Genomic DNA, 26274 nt, shown 5'->3' with positions numbered 1-26274 from the left:
AATCCACAAATTCGGCCAACGGATTGCTGAATCCATGGATTGGATTCTACAAATCTGTCCACGGGTTGTACCTAATGGCGTTTTTTGATGAATTCGCACGGATTAAAACCGCCCAAATCCATTAGTGGATTTTACACTGTGAAACGAATTTTGGTGGGAAAAGGCGAGAAAATTTGGGATACGGATTTTGGCGGATTCGCCTATCTCTAGTCTTCACCTATTTGATAGAGTCTATAAGAGTTTCTGTGTGAAAGTGACCCGATCAGCACTATCTCGCATCCTTTGTTTTCTGCTTATTTAATACCAGGTCCTTCTCAATTGTTCTTATTCTTTCTTCACTTGGATCTCCATTTCTGCATTAAAATCAGATTTTGGCTCTAGAATATTTGTAACTTTTTTTTTAAATTTCCCTAAATCTTTAGATGATTCATTCCTAAAATTAATTAATATTTTCATATGCTCAAATGAGCAATTATCAAGAATTTGATTCCGTCTTAAAAATAAATTCTTCATTTTGTAACCCTAATTTCAAACTTCTTGATACTCTTTCTACCTCTAGATATTTATCTAAACTTGCCGCATTACACCAACGCTTAGCTTCTATCTACACGTTTCTCTCATCTCTTCATTGTATCAAATAAAAATATCACATTCACGTCTGCAACCCTGCTATTCCCCATTATCCCTTGGCAAACAATGCTTCCACTGCAGCCAGGGATTCTGGGTAATGACATGCAAATGAGCACACAGTGTCACCTTTTGCTTCTTATCCATTGTAACATTGACCCCTATAAACTTAAGCCTCCCATATTACATAGCTTTACTGCATAGTCAGTAAACCGATTTTCAAACAGCTGTTTCAGGTCTCATCAGTATGAGAATGATTATACTGGCTATGCAATGTGAAGCTCAAATAGGTTTCAACCACACTTTTAAAAAAAGTTCCAAAACCCCTCTACCATACAGTGTACAGTAAATAAAAATATCACTTGTGAGCACATTCATGTCTCAGACAGGTCTGCAACTCTGTATTTCCTCATTATCTCTTAGCATACAGTGCTTCCACTGCAGCCAGGGATTCTGGGAAATGACCTGCAAATAAGCACAAAGCGTCGCCATTGTATAATACAAAAGTATCTTACCCGTGTCCAAAATACACTAACCGTTTGAGTGCCGGGGGGGCTGCGGTACTATGGTGCAACAGCCCCTCTGACATCACTGATGACGCAAACGAAAGACGAGTTGTCTCCTCTTCCGTTCCTCGCCCGGTCAGATCACGTTCAGCGCTCCACATGATCTGCCCTGGAAAACGAGCAAAAATGACGTCATGAGGCCCCTGGAGTTCCGGACGTCACGACGTGCTTGTTACGTCATGGGGCCCCCATGGGGTTAACCAAAACAAACAAAAACTTCTACATCTTGGCAGCAACGTCAATCAAACTACAAATAGCATACAGCAAATGCCATAAAACGATACACCCGAATATACCAGGGTTCTCACCACTCCGGGCTTGACCTGGAGACTACGCGTTTCGCTAACCAATCTCAGAGCTATGGGTTTACATTTAAAATCTCCAGGGAGAGGTGCGCAAACTGGGGGGGCGGTGGTGGGAGAAGGGGACAGAGGCAGCCATAGGAGTTGGACAGCGGGAGCAAATCATGGCAGCAGAGCAGAGCAGAAGAGGAGGAAGGCCAGGGAGGAGCGCGGCCCAGCGTTCTGACCCGAAAGCCTTTACTGACTTCTCGTGCGGCATCTGCGCCTGCATGCTACCGTCAAAATGGGGGTCACATTGCCATGACAACGGGACGCCACTGCGCCACGCTTCATCACGTTGCCATGACAACGGGACGCGCCTGTGGCGCCGCATTGCTATGACAACATGACGTCTCATGACACAGTGATATCACGTGATATCCCATTGTCATGGCAATGCAATGCCATCTCACGTCGTGGAGCCAATTTGGCGGGAGCATGCAGGGGGAGATGCCGACACCAGAGAAGGTATTGATTCTGAGCTAATTCTTATTTGGCTACTTTGTGTCATGTAGGGGGGGTTAGGGTTAAGGGAAGTACCTTGTGGTTCCATAGGACCCAAGAGGAAAGGGTTGTTACCCTGAAACGTTGCCCCTCTTACCCTCCCCCATTGTCTTATTCTATGTTTATTTGTTTGCAGTTTTTCCTTTAGTGTTTTATCCCCCACTCCCCTTCCCTGTGTCTCTCCCCCCTACTCTTGTGCTTTTTAAGATCCATATATTCTGCATTTATAGTCGTGTAGCATTTCCATATTTGTGTGATACCTATTGTTCTATTATTACCGCTATGACATTTTTGGCTTATTCCGTGACTCTTTCGTTTTCTCTGTTAATCAGTGTGTGCTGGAGCCCTTGTTTTGGTTTATATGATCTTCAGTGGGGTTGTTTGGGCCCACTTTGTTCCGTTTGCACCCTGTACTTCATGATTTTTTATTCATTATTTAGAGTGCTGTCTATAATTGTTTATATATAATTATTTACCCTTTACCATGCACCACACTTGCCTCTGCTAAGGCTTTATTTTCAGTGTGTGCTGCCATTCTGTATGTATGTATATGTATATGTATATATATATATAGGAACAAAAAAACAGAGAGCGCACGCCCCATAGTGTAACACTGTAACATTTAATATGGGGAGGGAATGGTGGAGGGACGTACCTGGCGACATCGCGTCATCACGCTGCGTGCACTCTTTACGGCCGGAGAGTGCAGGATGTAATATCGAGGCCTGCTAAGATACCACATTATATGGAGGACTTTGAGTGATCTTTAACGCTGTCGGGTGCCCTGTTCCAGTTGGTGTTGGACTGCATACCGGTCATCAGATGTTACCTGCCTCGGTGGTGATTATATATCACATATTGCCTTAATTTCACTTATATATTGTGAGTGTTTTTAATCCCCCCACCATTCCCTCCCCATATTAAATGTTACAGTGTTACACTATGGGGCGTGCGCTCTCTGTCTCTTTGTTCTTATAGATTTCACATTGGAACTGGTTCTTCCATTTGAGAGCTGCTGTGGTCCCTTGGATCCTGTACATCATCCTGTTGTCACCTTTTCAGGACTTACCTTAGGGTTTTGGACATTTGCACTTGGACTATTTATTTTTATTTTTATATGTACACATTTTTTGTATTAGAGTGTATATTCTAGTTTGTTATCAATTTATAATTTTTGGGATTATTATTATTTAACTTTTTAGGTTTTTTGAATCAATTTGATATTATCTTATATTTATTATTGTTTCACGATTGGCGCTACTTTTCATATAATATATATATATATATATATATATATATATATATATATATATATATATATATATATATATATAACCCATTAAGGTCGAAACAGCTGTCTGTGGGTGGGTTTACTGGCTATGCATCTTAACCCTGGCTGTGCTTAAAGCTGTGACCATGCAGCAAGCTTAAGCCTATAGGGAACCATGTTTAAAATGGTTTTGAAGCAAAAAGTGGCACTGTGTGCTCATTTGCATGTAATTTCCCAGAATCCCTTGCTGCAGTGGAAGTGCTGTGTGCTGGGTGATAATGGTGAAAGGTGGGGTTGCAGACCTGCCTAAGACATGCAAATGAGCATACAGTAATATTTCCATTTGATATATATATATATATATTATATATATATATATATATATATATATATATATATATAATATTATATATATATATTTAAATAAAATCTGTTTGATTTACTAACATTCACAACACAGTCTATTAATATTCCTTGTTCTCTCACTACATTCATTATCATTAAACAGTATGTCACAAAATACAATTAAGATGGCATTTACTAGTCTATTTGTAAATTTGATACAAGCACAGGGCATTTTCCTATGTACCACAGAACATGCCTTGGCTAAAGCTGTGAATGCTAAAACTCCATATAAATAGCCCCCTATGGACCTTGATCCACAGACCTGCAAAAGCCTCACATCTCTACAGCAGTCCAGAAATCACAAATGACTCATATGTGGTCATATCACCGGAGACACTGTTTCCGTGGGCTGCAGCATATTGTATGAAAGACCAAAACAATAATATTTTTGGTTCATTTTGCAGAATATTTTCTTACATACTGTATGTTAAGAAGCAGCGCAGAAATAGAGGTGCAGGTTCCCAGGGGGGGAAAACCTTTTACTCTAATATTTAATGCTAATATTTACTCAAATATTTTACTCTAATATTTATTTAATATTTGACTATTTCTGTAGTTTCACTGTAACTTTGTGAACCATACTATTTGCAGTATTTCTCAGTAACAAAAATATAGCATACTATAACTGTTGGATCTAAACTATATTTTTACTGTGAAAGTTTTGCTTCACTCTACTTAAGTATAACTCACTACTATAGTATCTGTTCACATGGCCAAGTACCTTTCATCAAATACTTCATCTTACATTTGATGCTATAAGTAGAAAACCCCCGAAACACACACAAAAATAGAAATACAAATGATGCGTCAGTTAAGTAAAACACGGCCACAGGATATAAGTCATACTTCAGAAAGCTTTGATTTCTGACCTTCAGCGTTTGGTTTTAAGAGCATTGGACTAACACCAGATGAGTAATTTAAAAAGTGTCTCTGCGTTTAGCAAGAGCAATTTGTGGGAGGAAATACTTATACATTGCTCCTGCAAAACAAATTCGGAAGAAAGAAAAATGATGGATCATAGTTTACTCATAAGCAGGGGAAAGTACTTCAATGAGAATAGCAACTAATACAGAGGTTCTTTATTTGTAAGATAAACAATTATCATTTATCAGATACAGCACACGGAGGTATGAAGAATTCATTTAAGCCAGTATATAGTGTAATAAGGTGCCCAAATCAGAGCAAATTGACACTACTGTCACTATTGACACCAAAGTTCCGTGCCAATCCATTGCCATCACTAGCTTGTCTAGCAGTGCAGGGGAACGTCCGTTCAGTCCTGACCACAATTCTCAAAATGGAGAACTATGTGCAGGTGTCCTACGCATTTCGTGACGTCACATATATACAGGCATACCCCACATTAACATACGCAATGGGACCAGAGCTTGTATGTAAAGCGAAAATGTACTTAAAGTGAAGCACTACCCATTTCCCACTTATCGATGCATGTACTGTACTACAATCGTCATATATGTGCATAACTGATGTAAATAACGCGTTTGTAACAGGCTCTATAGCCTCCCCGCTTGCATACAGCTTCGGTACAGGTAGGGAGCCGGTATTGCTGTTCAGGACGTGCTGACAGGTGCATGCGCGAGCTGCTGTTTGCCTACTGGGCGATATGTCCTTACTTGCGAGTGTACTTAAAGTGAGTGTCCTTAAAGCGGGGTATGCCTGTATATATATACACACACACACACACACACAATGGGTCCTACTGTACATGTTCCTCGTGCAGTATTTGTACAGCGTTTGTAATACACGTTACATTTGTAAAAACACGTGTATCGCATCAAATATACACACGCACAAAAGTGTCAAATATATGATTCTTACAATAGTCACACAGTTGTTCCCTGTCTAACAAGGTTCATTAAAATAATTGGTGCATTAACCCTTTGCGTGCAACATGACGTAGCCACCACATCATGTGGTCTTGCTCACCAGGGGACACATGATGCAGTGGCTACATCAGGTGGGGGGAGGGAGCAGTTTCTGTCTCCGTTGAAAAAAATTCTTGTTTATCAATAGAGCTTCTGCCCAGTTTACTTCAATCTTGGCTACCTGGTGTTCTTTGGGGGTATGGATGGTTGCTTGGAGGCTCAAAAGTCAGGCGGGTTATATCCAAGTGGAATATTTAATCTTTTGAAGGATGGAAGGCTGCTCGCCTGAAATCTCATTTTTCCATTTTCAGACAGATTATACATTTAATGCTATGTACAGGGCCGCCAACAGCGGGGGACAAAGGGCACTGGCATCCTGGGCCCCGGGCGCCAGTTATTTAAATAAATTTGAAAAAAAAGTTTTAAAAAATGGCGGCGATTCCCCCACGGTTCCGGCGCGCATGCGCAGGGCAAGCAGGGCCCGCTCACCCCTCCCCCCCCGCTCCCAACGTGGGACGGAGGGGGAAGTACCTGTCCTCCTGCGGCCTGCTTCCCCCCTCCCCCCGTGGCCATCTTCCTGTGCGCCCCCCGAGTCCACCTCCCACGCGCCCCCTGAGCCCACCTTCCGTGCCCCCACCCAGGCCCACCCCCTGTGCCCGCCCCCCCCAAGCCCACCTCCCGTCCCGGGCAGCTGCCAGGGGGATATCGGGGGCAGGAGGGGGAAGCGTCCGGCGGCAAACTGCACCCACCTGGTCAAGGTAAGTCACCCCACCCACTGTCACTGTCACCCACTGTCACTGTCACCCACTGTCACCCACTGTCACTGTCACCCACTGTCACTGTCACCCACTGTCACCCACTGTCACTGTCACCCCCTGTCACTGTCACCCCCTGTCACCCACCCAGTCACTGACTGTCACCCACCCATTCACTGACTGTCACCCACCCAGTCACTGTCACCCAGTTTCTCTCTCCCACCCAGTCACTGTCTCCCACCCACCCAGTCACTGTCTCCCACCCACCCAGTCACTGTCTCCCACCCACCGTCATTCACCCACCCACCCACGTCATTCACCCAACGTCATTCACCCACCCACGTCATTCACCCACCCACCCACGTCATTCAACGTCATTCACCCACCCACGTCATTCACCCACCCACCCACGTCATTCACCCACCCACGTCATTCAACGTCATTCACCCACCCACGTTATTCACCCACCCACGTCATTCAACGTCATTCACCCACCCACCCACCGTCATTCATTCACGCACCCACCCACGTCATTCACCCACCCACCCACGTCATTCACCCAACCACCCACGTCATTCAATGTCATTCACCCACTGTCATTCATCCATTCACCCACCCACCCACTATCATTCATTCACCCACCCACTGTCATTCATTCATTCACCCACCCACTGTCATTCATTCACCCACCCACTGTCATTCATTCATTCACCCACCCACCCACTGTCATTCAACCCACCCACCGTCATTCACCCACCCACCCACCGTCATTCACCCACCCACCGTCATTCACCCACCCACCGTCATTCACCCACCCACCATCATTCACCCACCCACCCACCGTCATTCAAACTGTCATTCACCCACCCACTTCAACCACCCACCCACTTTCACCCGCCCATTGTCATTCACCCACCCACCCACTGTCATTCAACCCACCCTCCGTCATTCACCCACCCACCGTCATTCACCCACCCACCGTCATTCACCCACCCACCGTCATTCACCCACCCACCGTCATTCACCCACCCACCCACCGTCATTCAAACTGTCATTCACCCACCCACTTCAACCACCCACCCACTTTCACCCGCCCATTGTCATTCACCCACCCACCCACTGTCATTCAACCCACCCTCCGTCATTCACCCACCCACCGTCATTCACCCACCCACCGTCATTCACCCACCCACCCACCCAACCGTCATTCACCCACCCACCCACTGTCATTCACCCACCCACTTCAACCACCCACCCACTTTCACCCACCCACTGTCATTCACCCACCCAGTCACTGTCATTCACCCACCCACTCACCCACCCAGGCACGCAGTCACATGTCTTTTGTTGAAAATATAAAAATAAACAGGTTGCATTGTAATGTTTTTTTTCTGTATCACAATAAGAAAACAGTAAAGTAAAAGTTGCGCGCTAAAAAATATTTTTTCGTGGTAGTTGCGCTATGGGTTCGGGGGGGGGGCTGCTCCTTTCATTTGTCCCGGGCCCCATGATTTCTGTTGGCGGCCCTGGCTATGTACAACGCACATATTATTTTTGAGACACTGTGTAGCCTAACAGTTATTTAATATCCTCTCCAGGCATGTACATTAAATGTAATAAATGTTTATTATCATTTTGTTACATATGTAGCCAATTATAATTGGCTACTATTGGGGTAAATGGGTCTCAAGTAGTATAAAAAGTTAAAATATTGCAATCATTACTTCCCGTCCCTTCAACCATAAATGTTCTTGAAGAGCGATAAAGGTATAAAAAATCCTGTAATAGGAGAAAATGACAGGTGTATTTAGAGTTCAGTTATAGTGTGTATATATATATTATATATATATATATATATATATATATATATATATATATATATATATATATATAAATGTAGTGGTGTTCCATTACCCCCCCCCCCCCCTCTGTACCTCCGCTGCAGGGGTGATGGTGGGGGCTGAGCAGGGAGCGTTCCGGAGGTTTCGCGGTGGCCCGATAGTACAGGGCGCCGCCATGTTGTGTCTCGCACATGCGCCGTACCAATGCGCGACGGGAGGCCCTGAGGAAGTTCGCGCATGCGCAGTGAATAGCGCGCGAATGCTGGCCAATAGAAGAGAGGCTCTGAGCTGGGACTACAATTCCCATGAGCCTCAGCAGAGACACGTGATGCCGGAGAGCGAATAGGAGAGGAGGATTGTGAGCAGGCAGGAAAGGGAAGCGTGGGGGAGAGACCACGCTAGCAGTGCGCCCCGGGGAAGCAAGGGGAGAGGAAGTGTGTGTTGCAGGGGGTCAGTGACCCACTGCATAGGCCAGAGATTTCCCTTAGGCCCCAGTGCAGACCCTGAGTCACCACCAGCTTGTGGTACTGCAGGGAACAGCCATAGATAGGGACAGCATACCCTTTACTGTACTAGCAGACAGGGACACAGTATTCTTTCTGCGCTGCTGTGCGGTCAGTGGTTTGGGAGCAAGCTGCTGGAGACAAGCAACTACTCGTAGGAGACTACGCTGGATCGCCGGATCCTTTCGAGGCTCATTTACCGACTACGGACGCGATCGGAAGGTATTATAAATAAGTGCACCAACACCGGTGCCTGCAGGCGCTGATCCCTGATTCTTTGGGGACACTGGGTTGAGTGACCAAGGGACTGGTCCAGTACATTGGACACGGTGTGGGGTACACGCGGTGGTGGGAGAAGGGGGATATTGCTCCAGTTGAAGTGTGGCAAGGCCACAGGTGTCTGATTGCTACGTACCAGCTATTCACGCACTGTGTTATATGTGTGATATGTGTATGTTTAGGTTTTGCATTCACTTACTAGTAAAAGGTTACAACGTTGTTGCTTATTATCATTATTCTTGCCAAGGGGAATCTTACTTATTGGGGATCCTGGGCAAGTGGAGGTGCTGCCAAGTACATATTGTTACCCCAGGCTCCCAGTTAGCGGAGGCCCAGATCTCGCTGAGCCAGCAGGTACATACAGCATTAGTAGTCTTTCTATATCAGCAGGAAAGAGGGCTATATATATATATATATATATATATATATATATATATATATATATACGAGCTTGAGACAAAAGGTGGCAATGAGTGCTCATTTGCATGTAATTTCCCAGAATCCTTTGCTGCAGTGGAAGCGCTGTATGCTGGGCGATAATGGGGAAAGACAGGGTTGCAGACCTGTCTAAGACATGCAAATGAACATACAGTAATATTTACAGTTGCTATATATATATATATATATATATATATATATATATATATATATATAGTTCTTAGTTTAAATCCATGGGGTTTATTTCATTAGCTTATTATTTTTTACTTGCTACGTATTTCATGAGTTACAGTATCAGGGATCTGGATGAAGTCTAGCCTACTTAGGTTAGAGCAGGGAGTGCAGACTTTTCCCTCGGCACCCCCTGGGATGCTCTTGTCCCCTGCTAGTTCCCCCTCCTTACCTTGTCTTCGGCGTCTAATGACGCCGCAGGGTTACGTGATGTCGAAACAAGATATGTATGTTATGTCTTTATTTATATAGCGACATTAATGTACATAGCGCTTCACAGCAATAATAGACGTGGCTATCATTAAAAAAAACAAATAATATAAATAACACATAAAGGGGAGAAGTGCTTCAGACATAAAAGTAGCATTTAAGCTTCAGCCATGGAGCTACTCATATGCTTCCTTAAGCAGGTGTGTTTTGAAGTGGGTCTTAAAGGTGGATAGAGAGGGTGCTAGTCAGATATTCAGGGAAAGGGAATTCCAGAGGTATGGGGCAGTCAGTGAGCAAGGTTTAAGGTAGTAGAGGGCTTTAGATACAAAAGGGGTAGAGAGCAGACATCCATGAACAGAATGCAAGAGTCGGGATGGTGTATAGTGAGAAATTAGGGCTTAGATGTAAGGAGGAGCAGAAAAGTGTAAAGCTTTAAAAGTGAGGATGAGAATTGAGTGTGTAATATGGGATTTGAGCTTGGGAGACGCTGAGACAGATTTTGGAAATAGTAGAGTGATTCTGGCAGCAACATTTAGGATATATTGTAGGGGAGATAGGTGAGAGGCAGGGAGGCCAGACAGCAGAAGGTTACAGTAGTCGAGACAGGAGAGAATGAGGGTCTGTGAGTTTTTGCAGTCAAGCAACAGAGAAAAGGGTGTATCTTGGTAATATTGCGGAGGAAAAGAGATGTGAGAAATGTGAGAAGAGAATGTGAGAGTTTGACCCTTAGGCAGCGTGTTTGGGCTACTGGGTGAATGATAGTACTTCCAATAATAATGTGGAAGGAGGTAGAAGGGCCAGGTTTGGGAGGAATTAAGTCGGCGTTTAAGTTTAAGTCGGCGGAGGGCCATCCAAGATGAGACATTCAGAAACTGTGGTGTGTATAGCAGGTGTAAGGTCAGGGGTAGAAAAGTACATTTGTGTGTCATCAGCATAGAAGTGATATTTGAACTCAAGAGATGTGATTAGGTCACCTAGACAGAGTGTGTAAAGAGAAAAGAAAAGAGGTCCCAGGACAGAGCCCTGGGGTACCCCACAGAGAGATCGATAGAGGAGGAGGTGTTAGGAAAAGAGATACCGAAAGTACGATGGGAGAGGTAAGAGGAGATCCAGCATAGAGCTTTGTTACGAATGCCAAGAGTATGGAGAATGTGAAGGAGAAGAGGGCGGTCCACAGTATCAAATAATGCAGAGAGGTCAAGTAATATGAGCAGAGTATAAGCAGAGTATAAGTCTTCTGTCTTTGGCAGCATGGAGGTCATTAGTTATTTTCATTAGTTATTTTAGTGAGGGCTGTTTCAGTCAAGTGAGCAGTGCAGAAGCCAGATTGTAAAGGTTTTAGGAGAGAATAGGTGTTGAGAAAATGGAGCAAGTGAGAAAATACAAGATGTTCAAGGAGTTTAGAGGCAAAAGGCAGGAGGGAACAGGACGATATTTAGAAAGCCAGGTAGGGTCAAGTTTGCTGTTTTTGAGTAATGTATAACTATTGCATGTTTGAAGGAAGAGGGAAAGGTACCAGAGTAGAGGGAGGAGTAAACAATTTGTGTGAGCATTGGGATTATAATAGGTGTAAAAGGTTTTAGGAGATGGGAGGGAATGGAGTCAAGAGGGCAGGTGGTAGAGGGAGAAGAGGAGATATGCAACAACACATCCTCCTCTGTGACAGTGAAAAAAGGGTCAAGGAAGGCAGGAGGAGAATTAGGAAGATGTGTAGGATGGGAAGGGGATACAAAGGGGATGTACTGACGTATAGAGTCCACCTTTTCCTTGAAATAGTCATCAAAGTCCTGAGGTGAGATGGAGGAAGAAGAACAGGCAGCAGAGGGTGGTCTGAATAGGGAGTCAAAGACAGAGCAGAGTCTGCGTGGATTAGACTTGTGCAGGATTGATTATTGAAGAAAAGTAGGTATATTTAGCTTGAGAGAGGTTAGAGTTGAAACAGGATAGCATACATTTGTAGTGAAGGAAGTCTGCGAGAGTGTGAGAGGCGTTCAGAAGAACAAGTGCTTAGAACGCAGCATGCGCATTTGGGAATTTAGCCAGGGTCTGGGGTTAGAAGGGCGAGACTGGCATGTAGTTTAAGAGAGGAGGATAGGGCACATTGTCAGGGTCTGTAGCAGAACTGAGAGAGGAGAGGGAGGAGCGTAAAGTGGAATCAAAACCTGGTACTGTAGATTAATAGAGCACAGGTCTCTGCAGAAACGGGGGTAGATGGAGGTGGAGAAGGGGAGAAGCGAGAGAGAGAAAATGAGATGAGATGATGGTCAAGGAGAGGAAGGGGGGCAATGGAGAAGTCAGAGAGAGAAACTTTTTTAGTGTAAACCAGGTCAAGGTAGTGGCCATCCTTGTGGGTGCTGGCTGCAGTCCTCAGTTGAAGGCCAAAAGAAGAGGTTTGAGAGAGAAAGCGGGAAGCTCTAGGGAGAGATGGTAATCAATGTGGCAGTTGAAGTCCTCAAGGAGAAGAACAGTGGAGTCGGAGGAGAGAAAGAAAGAGAGCCAGGATTCAAGTGAGAGAGAAAGACAGAAAGGGGACTAGTAGAGGTAGGTGAGTGATAGATAACCATCACGTGGACAGAGAGAGGAGAGAAAACCTGGATAGTGGCCTCAAAGGAGGGAAAAGTAAGAGAGGGAGGAATAGGAAGGATACAGTAGCATCAGATAGAGGAGAGCAGGAGCCCCATGCCTCCACCCCTGCCATCAGAGTGCAGAGTGTGGGAGAAAGAAAGGCCACCATAAGAGAGGGCAGCTTCCAGAGCAGTCAGACTGAGTGAGCATCTCAGTTATAGAAAAGAGGAGCAGAGAGTGCGAGAAAAAGAAGTCATACACAGAGATGAACTTGTTAGAAAGGGAGCGTGCATTCCAAAGGGCACAGGAGAAAGGGAGAGAGGAGGGAGGGTGACAGAGGATGGGTATGAGGTTAGAGGGATTGACACTAGAAGGAGTAGAAGTTGCATGTGGAAGGCGAGGACGAGAGCATATAGAAATAAGGCAGGGACTCTAGAGGCCTGGTCAAGATATCAGATATCCTGGTCGGGCAAGATTATATCAGTAAAAATTAACTTACTACCCAGAATACTCTACTTATTCCAAGTGCTTCCAGTAACCGTCCCAATCTATGTAATAAGAGACCTGGATAGAGCGATCACTAAATTCATCTGGAATGGGAGAAAACCCAGAATCAAGAAAAAATTGATGGTCCTCCCCTTGACCCGGGGAAGCCTGGATCAACCAGACATAGCTAAATACTACGAAGCAGCCAGACTAAGCCCACTAATCTATTGGTCCTCAGCCCCAGGAAAACACTGTGGGTGGACATAGAGAGGTCGGAAGCTGGGTGTGAGGAACTCGCATCTCTCCTATGGGTAAATAAGGCAAATAGGCACCCAAACTATAGAAATCATCCAGTCTTACTACACTCCTTGTATATCTGGGATAAAAACTGCAAACACAAGCTAATCTCCTCCATCCCATCGCCCCTAACACCAATCAGATCTAACCCTGACTTCACCCCAGCACATAACTCCAACATCTTTAAACAATGGGATGAGAAAGGACTATCCAAGCTAGGAGACATGCAAAGAGGAGGCAAGATCAAATCATTTATGGGGATAAGAGAAGAATACAATATTTCAAGTACACAAACATTCCAATATATGCAGTTAGCCCACTTTGTCACCTCGATACAGCCCGGAGACACATGGAACAGACCACTCACCAACTTTGAGAGTCTGTTCCAAAGGGGACACAGCAATAGGGGGACGATTGCCCAATTTTACCAAACACTATTGAAACAAAATGAAGGCCAAACAAGCAAAAACATATCGGACTGGGAACACGATATTGGGAACCCCTTAGAAGAAGAACACTGGGAAGAAATATACAAAAGGTTAGCCAGGGCCTCTCGGTGCTCAACAATCTTCGAAACAAATCTGAAGGGCTTACACAGATGGTAATATACCCCAGCGCGCCTCCACTCTTTTTTCCCACTAACCTCCCCCATGTGTTGGCATAACTGTGGCCAAATAGGCACATTTAAGCACATATGGTGGTCTTGCCCTAAGATAATCCTTTTTTGGGGGAGAATCAGGCGGCTAATAGAAGGGGTAACAGGCCTGGACCTACCCTGGAACATAGAAACAGTGCTCCTACTAAAACCCAACGAGGGCCTAGAGAGAAAAATAGACTATTTGATAACACAGATCCTATTAGCAGCCAAAACACTAATAGCAAAACACTGTAAGCAGAACGACCCCCCCTCTATCACCGAGGTTTCACACAAGATAAACTATATAATGACAATGGAGAGACTCACAAGCCTGATTCATGACCGGCACCACACCTTCCTGACAACATGGGATCCGTGGGAGACATACATTTGGAAAAACCCAATAGGACCGATGACATAAGGAAATCGTTATTGGGTAAACTGACTTTGTTCTGATTAAAGATGTTTCAAGTGTAATTGTATCCACGCTTCCTGCGAGGAGCATATGATAGATGATACCCTACCACCCCCTCCCCCCACACCTTCTTACTTTCTGTACCCGCTCCCCACCCCTCCCCCCTCTCTATTGTTTTCCCCTTTGTTTTCAGTTTGGAAAAACAATAAAAAAATACAAGTTAAAAAAAAAAAGAAATAAGGCAGGGACCAGGATTGGGAGAGATATCCCCAGAAGCAAGGAGGAGAAGCATGAGAACGAGAAAGAGAACGCGTGAGGATGATTTGTAGGGGTGTGTTTTAATGCAGGGGCTATAGCTGCGTAGTGTCAGAGGGCACAGGTAAGAAAGTTCATGTGAACTGAGAAGTGGTGAAGGAAGGAGAGATGCAGATATATTAATAGAGTTAGATACATAATGAGACTGGTAGAAAGAAGCACGTATTTTGAAAAGGCGAGGTCAAAGCAAATAGAAACAGGGTAAGAGAATTTGCAGAGGCATCACGCGATCCCCCGGCATTTAATTAAAATGCCTTGGGGAAGAGTGCAGGGCCTCTGCACACGCCCGCACCCCCTGGAAAATCTTGTTCCCACCCTGGGGTGCCCCCCTCAGTTTGCACACCCCTGGGTTAGAGTATTGTAGAATAAAAATTACTAAGAGTTCAAGCAAGATCCTTGTGCAAAGGAACCAGGAAGATGTATGATATCCTAGAAGCTCCCGAAAAGGAATCTATAAGAATTATCATAGCCACAAAGTTCTTTGCCCAAAGAAACCGGATTGTTATCGGGGTGATCTGCAGGGATAGGCCTTTACAGAATATAGCTACATTAGTGCATAGCACATTCTGATGTCTCGTCTCAAGCATGTGCCTTCTCTGAGCGAGGCCTGTAATCTACCAAATAATTAATTTATTTCCCATAATGTATATATTTTTATTTGTTCCACCTGCTCTGTAACTGATTTCATTATTATTGAATACATGTTTGTATGTTGTCTCGCAGCTTTCATACACGCCCGGCCATTGCAGCAACCTATGATGTACGTGTCCCTGCCACGCTGAGCAAGTATTCTTAGAGATTGTTTTGACGTGACCCCTGGAACCTGGATAAGAGAGGTCACACATACATACGTTTGTCACTAGCATGTTAGACCTAGGGTCGCAACTATATAAAGGAAGAAAAATTATTTTAGGTAGTGTAAAATTGTATACAAACTTACTACATGTCTGTATGTGTGACCCTTGGGTCATTATAAAAGAGCCACATATCTCACACACAAGATGCCTAAGGCTGCGCTTATAGTGCCTTGCGACGGCGACGCGTCGGCGCTCCGAAACAAATACATGGACTCCGTCGCAAGCGCTATAGCGCTTATAGTAGTCAGAGCGACGTCACGAACAAAAATTTTGAAGCCGGGTAAATTTGATTTCAAATTGCGCGCCTCGCCCCTTTTAGTGACGTCACTGGCCTTGTCGCCAGCGACGTCGCTAAAAATCAAATTACAACTTTCGCCAATGGCAACGGCGATGGGTGACGACATCGGTCGCGTCACCGGCACTATAAGCGCTGCCTAAGAGGTACAGTGTGTGAGTAGAAAAGTAGAGATATGTTTTTCTCTTCCATGGCATGTACCACCTCATAAATTCAGCTCCTTTCCATCAGCTCTTTTGATTCTAGCAAATGGAAATTTGTCCACAATAAACAATGGAGAGATGGTTTCTGGATAGGTGTGGAGAGATCATTTCCCTGGCCTTCATTGCTATAATAATATTAAACAGCTTTTATACTAGAATGGTTGTATTTTACATAATGTTTGCACAGTATTCTGTCGGCCATAATTTAGGCTTTTTGTGAGTTTTTATTGTTCATTTAATTTGCAGGAACATTTTAATTTTTTTTTTTGCTTAGCCCACATGGGCTTTTATTAGCATTTAAAAAGCAATGTTATTCTTTTGGATGAAGGAAATCACAGAGGAATCAAAAATGGCTTGAAATTCAGATTTATTTTGCCAAACATCGCCCCACTGTTAGTGGTTTCTCAAATTGTTTATTATATTATTTTGTCCTCTGAAGAATCCCATCAGAGCCAACACAAGAAAAACTTTTCAAACAGGCTTCAGTGTGGCCATTAATGTGCTTACACAAAACACCTCAGGCAAATGTATAGTTCTTTTTACTAATGACTTTTCTGAAATGAAGCATATGATATTACTGCTCATTACAATAAAATATATACAGTACAAGTAACACGTATTAAATTATATCATATTGACTTTAAGGTACCTACTCAATCTTGCCTGGATTTCTTCCTACTTTCTCCCTGACTCATTTGTCTGGTTACATATTAGCTCAGTTTGTATCAATTAATCACCCCTCTTAAAAATGTTTTTTTGATTGATGATGCTTGTCCTCTGGAGGTCATTGCTAAATGGTCTGATCAAGTTACAAGCTTCTTTTTAAAACCGTTCATGAAAAGGTGTTATATTACAATTGCTTTGTGGGGCAATTATTTAAGGAAATATTGTATTTGCCCATGTACGGGTAAACATAGTGGAATCATGGTGAGGGGATAATAATCAAGGAGTCTCGTGGGAAGTTATGTTATTTTAATAGCTCCTTAATGTGCCTTTTCTATTACCAAAAAAAACAAACAAAAAAAACAAACAAAAAAAACTTTGGGGTCTTTTTATCAATGACTTCTGGGTGCAAAAGTAGGGCAAAACTGGTGTAAAAAAACTGCACTAGATTAATCCAAGAAAAATGATTCAGTGGAAAGCAATGGCATTTTTTTATTTAATAAATCAAGTGCAATTTATTTCTCTGGATTTGCCCTCGTTTTGCAGCCGGGAGACTTTGAGAAACGAACCCCTTAATATTAGGAAGTGGGATAGCTGTAGGGTAGCAATAAAAGGTGATTTATTTACATAGTTCTGTTTATCCGTTATGTTTCTTCACCAACCTGGGGCTGGCCACCCAAGGTGGTCCATAATACTTAAAAGGGGAGAGGGGAGGACGGTGTACAGAGTCATAGGAGATACACAAAGTATCAAGGAGATAGCTGAACAAAGAGTGACAAGGAGACAGTGTGAGGGGGTTGGATCATAGATAGGAGAAAGGAGGCAGTTTTATTGTTTCAAATGGGATAAAGTAATTGGTCATTTAAATTGTGCACCAAATACAGAAGGAGGTTCCAAAGGCAAAACAGATGCTTTTGTGAGGCCTAGTTTAAACAGATTATGAAAAACATTAGGGGATGTATTATTTATTTATTTATAAAATGTTTAGGAAGTAATACATTGAGCGTTACCTCTCGTTTTCAAGTATTTCCTGGGCATAGAGTTATGATGACAAATAATACATGGTTACAAATATAGTTACATAAGTGAACAGGATAATTATTAATTATATACAAGACACAGCCTGCACAGCTAAAGATAATATATACTATAGGCGTATGTGACAGTTACAGACCAGATTAAAATGTGAGACAGCTTAAGTTTTGAAAGAACATAGACTGGTGGCGGCTGTGAGAGTCTCTGGTAGATTGTTCCAGTTGTGGGGTGCACGGAAAGAGAAGGTGGAGCGGCCGGGTATATTGCTGAACCTTGGGACCATGAACAGTCTTTTGGAGTCAGATCTCAGTTAATAAGTGCTGCATGTGGTAGGGGTGAGGAGCTTGTTCAGATAGATGGGTAGCTTGCCCAGAAAGTATTTGAAGGCAAGACAGGAAAGGTGAACTTTGCGCCTAGACTCAAGTGATGGCCAACCTAGTTTTTGAGCATTTCACAGTGATGTGTGATGTAGTTGCTTTGGAGAACAAAACGACAAATTGAATGTAGAGGGTATCAAGTTTGCTAAGGTGAGGTTGGGGTGTCGAGCCATATACTATGTCCCCATAGTCGATAATTGGAATTAGCATCTGCTGTGCGATATACTTTCCGACCAGCAGACTTAGGGGCCTATGCAGAGAGCAGCGAATTTTAAAATTGGCGAATTTATTAAAAAGTAGCTTTTTTGGAGAGTTTTAATCTCCATATGCAGAAAAGTGCGAATTCTGCTATGTTTAACATGGATGCGTGTGGCGAGTTTAAATTGGCGAGATGCGCGTTTCAGAAATGTGTTAAAACAAATTCGCGCCTTTTTTTTTCCCTTTGCAATGGCCGCGAGCGGCAGTTTTTTTTGGCGAGGCAAAACGGAGACAATCGCGCCATTTTATTGGCGCGAACAGCCGCTAGATGCCGTTCGCGCCTCTCTGCATACGGATATTTTTTAAACTGGCGAGATTGCGGTTCTCGCCAGCCGCGAGGCGAGTTTTACAAATAGAAAAGAAAAATTGGCGCGTTTTTCGGAAATCTCCATTTTCTGCTGTTTTCTGCGCGATTATCTCCAAAAAATGGCGTATTTCGAAAATTCGCTGCTCTCTGCATAGGCCCCTTAGAGAGGATTTGTTCCTATAAAGTACACCTAGTTTGGCATAGGTTTTGGATGTCAGGGTATCAATGTGCATACCAAAAGTTAAATGGGAGTTAAAGTATATTGTATGCCCAAGTATTTAAAACTAGTAACAGGGCTAGGGTGGTATTAACGTTGGTTCTGATCTGGAGCTCAGTCATTGGAAGCATATGTAAACATACAGTATTTGTGCTCATGGTCATTTCAGAAATGCATAAACATGGTCAACTCACGACTCGCCCTCACTCTAGCCTTTTTTATATTATTGCTGTATTATTTATTCTTTAGGTAGGTAAATATTGTACATGTGGCATCTACTGACTGGTCATTTTTAATCAATTATTCAGGTGACCTGTGTTTATATTGGGGATAGCTGAACATAGTTCATTTAAAGGGGTGAACGTTGAACATTGAGTACAACCATTCAGGCTAGATGCTGCAGAAGGCTGCCAAGGGACCACAAAAGTGGCAATGGCATTATTTTGTTTCTGCTGAACTTGTTAATTTAATTATTTTAATGGTTATTAAATGTTAGATGTTTTATACCATATTCAAAGTCGTTTATTCTAATATATATATATATATATATATATATAGCACATAGGCAGACTGGCGTTCCACAGAACTAATGGTTTTCATAGAGATTTATATATAAAGCAAGATAGTGAGAATGATTATAAAAAATGATAAATGTGCATGTCACCGATAGCATACGTGTAAAGAATATATTTCCAAATTACTTGATGGCACAAAGGGAAACTGTATGTACTGTACTTATACCTGTAAACAATTGGGATTTTTAACTGCATCCATTATTTGTAGGTTTACACATGAAGAAAGACTTGTACGGTCTCATGTATAGTGATCATGTTGGTATTCCAACCTGAAATAAACATACAGTATGTTCCCTTAGATCAGTGAGGCTAATAAAAATCTCACTGTACTGTAACTCGCTTCCTAATTGATGTTCATATTGAAATGGCAATGAGCTATACACAGGGAAAGATGTAAAACTACAGAAGTGGTTGTGACTGCTGTTGGTATCAAGGAGTTATTGGTATAAAACAACAAAGATTCTCCTTGTATTGTGGACTTTGGTACAAAACAAAAATATATTTCATTCAGAACTCTTCTTTCAGACAACTGAGGTCATTCATACTTTTCGTATGTTTAGTACAAAACTATAGCCAAACATAATGCTTTTCATAGCAACAGGAAGTAGCCAGTGTGAATAGAAATGAGCCTGGCATTGGTTTACCAAAGATAGAGTGATCCCTAAAGACTGCACGTTTTCCTTCTTGAATGCTTAAAACCGAATGATCTGCATAGCTCATCTCCCTAGATGCTCCGAGTCAGCCAGGTTCCAACATAGCCAACCCACAGTACTTCACTTATAAATAACGTTTATTTGGACTCAGTGTTCTGTGCAAACGTTACAATATATGGATTTGCTGTTTTCATTGGGTATTCTTATTTAAAATATAACATTAAAGAATGTGATCCCATCCTCTATTTTATTTTTCTAATACTTTCATAATACTGTGTGTGTGTATGTTTTCTCATGTAACTCTCTGAGACACTGTAATCAATTACCTATTACTTTTGAGCTACTTTATGTTAAATTCAAGAAAGGGTTTTAGCAATTGCCAGATGTTTACTGTGTTCATAAGCCTCTGTTTCAAATTTCAATAATGGAACGATTCTGTGTTTGAAACATTTGGGAATAACACCCAATGCTTTCAGCCTATCAGATTAGATGGAGTCAAACAAAAACCTGCAGTTTTAACTTGTAATGCTTTTCCTCAGGATGGAAAGTATAGAGGAGTGTGTTTCCTTTATCTACTCTTTTCAATGAAACATGAGCTACTGTTCCCTGAAAAGCATGACGAAAATGTGTTACATGATTCCCTCTACTCTTCTACTATAGATTTGTGGCTATTTGAGATTCTAAAAAATTCTATAGAATTGTTATAGTATTGGTAGAACTAATGTCATATTCTTATATATATATATATATATATATATATATATATATATATATATATATATATATATATATATATATATAAATGTAGCCAGGTCCCCTTTGGCTCCCCGGTTCCCCAGTTCCCCGTTCCTCTTCCCCTTACCTTCCCCAGTGAGAAGGCAGTTGCGGGGGCGAGCGCGTCTCCCGGTGGCGTCGCCATCTTTGTTATGTCCGTGCGGGCACAGAGGCTTGCGCATGCGCAGAAGCGACGCGGTGGCCATTTTAGTGTGGGAGAACTGGAACAAGAGGCGTTCCGTAGTGCAGGGACCCCTAGAAGTCGCGCATGCGCAGTTAGGGCGATGCGGCAGTCATTACAGAATTGCGCATGCTCAGTGGAGAGTAGCGGCGGCCATTACAGTTCGCGCACATGGCCTCAATGTTAAAGAGGGCCATAAAAGACTACAATTCCCAGCAGCCTCTGGGGACTGCCCTTTCACCCCTATCACCTGCTGCATTGAAGCCAATAGGGTTTTCAGATTCTCCTGCAGCAAAGGAGATACAATGTTGCGTGCTGGAGTCAGGAAGCTGACAGTGGAGCACGAGTGTGAGAGTGTCAGTTGATGCTGGGATAAGGTAGGGGAAGGTGTGTGTTGGGAGCAGTGCTTCTACACTAGGCCAGGTTACCCCCTAGGTCCCAGCTAGGCCCAACTCCCCTTCAGTTTGTGGCTGCTTTAGGGAAGGCCCCTTAGGTAGAGACCTTGCCCTGTTAGCAGTCAGCTTAGTTAGGGACACATCTTCAGTGCTGTGTACTCTGACAAGAAGGGTCAGTGTTGCAGTGGATCATTCTCTGCAGAGCAGAGACAGAGACTGTCTGAGCGGTTAGCTTGCTCAGAAGGAGACCCCCATCACTGAGGCTACGGCGCTGGACACAGACGGGTCCATTTCCACAGTTCTGCGGTACCCGGTTGCAAGAGAGCCTGGCAGATATTATTCAAGTCAAGCCAAGTGCACCACCTATACATTTCATCTTAGTGGGCAGCGCTGTCCCACACGTGGGTGGTTGCGGGACTCTTGGGACTTTTGGGTACAAGGACTTTGGGTATACAGATTGGGGTTAAGACACGGTGAGAAGACAGGTAGTTGTGCTTATGAGTGTCACAGAAGGACACTGCCACTGTTATTATTGCTGATGTGTATTGTGTTATGCTTGATGCTGCATATAGTAAACTGTTATACTTATACTACTGTGTATGTGGTTACTAGATGTGGGTCCTGTGTGGGGTACATTCTACACTCCTAGAATCCCACATAGGTGGAGACGCTGTAAGGAAGATCGTTCCAGAGGATTCTCCCCAGGCTCTCACTAGCGGAGGCTCAGGCCTCCTGTGAGCCTGACAGGTATAAAGCACCACACACCTGGTAACACATAGGTTCCCCCTCACATGCACTCTATCTGCGATTGGGGTAGGGGGAATACCCGTTACATATATATATATATATATATATATATATATATATATATATATATATATATATATATATATATATAAAAATAAATAGCAATTAAAAAGATAACTTGTGAGCACTTTCACATGTCTTAGACAGGTCTGCAACCCTGCCTTTCACCATTATACCCAGTATACAGTGCTTCCACTGCAGCAAGGGATTCTGGGAAATTACATGCAAATGAGCACACAATGTGTCACCTTTTGTCTGAAAAACCATTGTTACATGGAGCCCATATAAGCTAATGCTCGCTTTTTTTTCAGACCACAAGGTTCTCTCTCTCTCTCTCTCTCTCTCTCTCTCTCTCTCTCTCTCTCTCTCTCTCTCTCTCTCTCTCTCTCTCTCTCTCTCTTCTCTCTCCTCTCTCTCTTCTCTCTCTCCAAACTTTCCATATTTGAAGGCCCTGGTAAGGTCATATTTCTAAGGATATTGCAAATTCTTCTGCTCAAATGTTTCCCCTCCCCTCTATGTAAAATATATTCTAGTAAAGCACTTGAAGCAATAACCAGGATTTTTTTTTTTTTAAGTGGCCCAAATAATTGTATTGCCATTTTTACCAGGGTGCTCCAAACATGCTCAAAAGTACTCAATCATGTTCACTTCCAAACCTTGCACTGCGTTTGTGCAGCAGCTTAACCCTTTTGCTGCCAGAAAGTCAGACATACATTGTGCTGGAAGGAAATGTGAGGACTATTGTTGAATGACATCGCGATAATCTGCTTGTCTGCAACAATTGCATCATTGGTAACTGTGAGGTTGAGTCTCTGACTTTTTATTTTTACCTAGAACTATAATTTTAGGAGCTAATTATGAAAATAGATGACAGATTCATGTTTCATTGACCCATCCTGTTATTTCCATTGTATATTTCTGTTCTCTTCCAAATTCTTATCTGCCCCCCATTTTTTAACTGATAGAATCAGCAAAGCAGTAATGACAGGAGTACAGCATTCAAGTGTAAGGAACAGGGCCGTCAACAGGGGCACAGATATGGGACAAGTGACTCCGGCCTTCCACAAATGTCCCCTACAGCTCCTGGGTGGGCCTTCCTCACCCTCTAGCTCCTCGGTGGGCCTTCCTCTCCCTGGAGCTCTTGGGTTGACCCCTTCTCCTTCCACCTCACACCTGGCCCATACTTCAAGCCTCAATACCCCATTCCCTCTGTCTGTGACCGCAGGTGTAGGACCCTCCCCTCTGCCGATCGTTGCCCCTCCTCGGGCCTTTGGCAGGCTCCTCTGTGAGCCTCTGCTCCTTCCTTTTGTTCTGGGCCTCAAGATTTCTGTTAGCAGCCCTGGTGAGGAAAGCAGGATACATTGAGCACAACGGATTACAGAAAGGAGCTGGTAGAGCAAAGAGATACAGAAAATACTGTAGTGTGAATGAGTGTAATATACTTGTACAGGATGAACCATAGACAAGGTATCTGGTTCAGAAGCTTGGTCCAAAATGCTTGGAGAAGAAAATGTGGCAAAAAGGAAGGTGTTATTGTAGAATGTAATGTTGGTATAATGCGCAGCACGATGGGTAAGATGCAAAATATACTTGAAACCAAGCATATTACTAGGTCCCTTTATGATTACAAAGTGGGACATATATTTAAGAACAGCCACCACTGTAATCTATGGTACCTTCCAATGTCAAAATGTACCCAAATGCAGACTACTGTATTCACCCGACACTACATTGGATCAATCTGATATGTGTCATTGTTGCGGAATTATGTGACATATTTTAAATCCTAATCATGTGTCTTTATTCTTGTGGTTTCCATGATACTGCCAAATAGTTTATGGAATATACCCCTTTTTCTGCTTCCTTCCAAACTCTCATCCACTCCACATTCTCCACATTCTTTGTTGTTGACTGATCTAAATCAACAAAGCAATAAAAAGGAGGACTTCAGGAGAGAGATGGGATTTGCTGTACAGAAAGGAGAACCAACGAGAGCCAAAGACTAGTATTTGCACAAAGTAATACCCAATATATACTGTATAGATATAGACCATGGGTAACCAATGCCAGTCCTCGAGAGCTGCCACCAGCCCAGGTTTTCAGGATATCTCTGCTTCAGAACAGGATGCTCAATCAGTGGCTCAGTCAAAAACTGAGCCACTGTGCTGAAGCAGGGATATCCTTAAAACCTGACCTGCTGGTAGCTCTTGAGGACTGGAGCTGGCTACCCCTGATATAGACCACAGGGTTTATTTGTCACATGTCTTTAGACTGAAAGACTTAATTTTTATATGCAAAAACAGTGTGTGTGTGTGTGTGTGTGTGTGTGTGTGTGTGTGTGTGTGTGTGTGTGTGTGTGTGTGTGTGTGTGTGTGTGTGTGTGTGTGTGTGTGTATATAATTTATTTTTTTCGATTATCAGTTATCAGTGTTAATATATTTATATGCTACAAATAAATTATTGATTCTCTGGTAATCATGGAATAAATAATACTGATTTTTTTAATCGTTTTATGCATAATCTGCATTCTTTTTTTATACAGGGAACTGAAAGTTGTTAAACAAATACATGGCTAATACGTTTAGATCATAACTTAATTGATACATATCACAAAGGATTGTTGTTCTGTCACCTGTTCTGTTCTCTTCCTGTTCCCTTAGCAACCCCCTCTCTGTAGCCCTCTTGCTTGGGCCATTCCTTCCCCCTGTGACTTGGTTCAGGCCAAACTGTTTCCTTGTAGCTTTGTGTTGCAGTTATTTCTTTTTTAGAGATTGCTGCCTCTGCTAAAGGTTCACCCACTGCTCTCCCTGTGAGAGAGCTTGGTTTCTTACCTATTCCTTATTTTTATTCATCCCCAAAACGCTTTCCCCCTTTTATTTCTGTTTGTTATTATAATAAACTAGCTGATATACCCGGCGTTGCCCGTGATGTAATGTTCTGCCTCCCCCATCCTCCCTCTCAACTCTCTTACCCCCCTCTTCACAGCTGTTCAGGCTATTCCCCCCCTTCTCTCCTGACTCCCTTCCCCCCTCTCCCCCCCCTCTACTGACTCCCTCTCCCCCCCCTCTCTCCTGACTCCCCTCTCTCCCCCCCCTCTCTCCTGACTAACTCCCCCCCCCCTCTCTCCTGACTGAATACCACCCCCCCCCCCCCGCCTGTCCGCTGTGCGCCGCCATCTTACCGGGGGCAGCTGCAGGAGGAAGGGGGTCCTTCCGGAGGCTGCCTGCCCACTGCCTGTCCCCCCGCCGGGGAGGGAAGTGAGCGTTGGCGGCTGGGGCAGGAGGGCCGCGCCGCGCTTCCCCTCCGTCCGGGAGCCGGTGGGGGGAGGAAGAGGGAGAGAGAGAGAGAGAGAGCGAGAGAGAGAGAGAGCGAGAGAGAGAGTTGGGTGACGTTATAGAGCCGGGTGACGTCATAGAGCCACCAATCTGATTGGCCAGAGGCTGAGGACCAATCAGATTCACCGCAGCTAGTACCAACCTTTCGATTTTATATATTAAGATACTTCAAACATTGAGAAGACTCAATTTTTGTATAGAAGAAAGAATTAGAGTAAACTGCCTGTCTCAACTCATTAGCCACAGTGAGCCTGGGACAGAACAATAGTTTACAGTCAATTTATGAGATGCTATGATGGGGAAAGCTTACTGTATGATTAACAGTTTCGGTGTCAAGGTTGCTGTATTCAAAAGCATTAAAGAGAATATTTCCTATTATTAGCCTTTGCTGTGTTAAAAGGAACAAGCCATGGTCCCTTATGATTTTGTTTTTTCAACTAGTATCATCCAACCTCACAATAAATATTCTGCCAACCTGCTTATTACTCTCTACTTCTGGAAAATTATTCCCAAAACTCCATTGATTATTATAAATGTGACATGGTTTTGTAGACCTGCTGCTTAACTTGCGGTTATACCCGATACACAGCAGAGCAATATGATTCTAATGGATCAAGCAATTACCAATTGTTAGGCTACACGGCTCTTATATTTTTTGTTATGTAAAGTACATTACTTGATCTGCCGAGACTCAGAGCAGAACTCCTCTATTTTACCTCTGAGAGCACCATGGCTACCTAGCTAAAAATGAGTGGAACGTCTTTGTGAGGC

At 43.3% G+C, this 26274-nt stretch overlaps 1 protein-coding gene across 2 annotated transcripts in view; it reads right to left on the bottom strand.

Moving 5' to 3' along the window:
• ERG (ETS transcription factor ERG) overlaps nucleotides 1-26274 on the bottom strand; it is a 289132-nt gene that overhangs the window by 231648 nt on the left and 31210 nt on the right. The window contains exon 2 of one of the 2 annotated variants that reach the window (XM_075593742.1): nucleotides 1143-1302. The exons of the other annotated variant lie outside the window; for it this stretch is intronic. The gene's annotated coding sequence lies outside the window, so the exon portion shown is untranslated. The remainder of the gene's footprint in view (nucleotides 1-1142; nucleotides 1303-26274) is intronic. 2 annotated transcript variants of the gene reach the window in all.

Source organism: Ascaphus truei, chromosome 3 (genome assembly GCF_040206685.1).
Source record: "Ascaphus truei isolate aAscTru1 chromosome 3, aAscTru1.hap1, whole genome shotgun sequence".
Lineage (NCBI taxonomy): Eukaryota > Metazoa > Chordata > Amphibia > Anura > Ascaphidae > Ascaphus > Ascaphus truei.
This window is presented reverse-complemented; position numbering and strand designations above follow the sequence as displayed.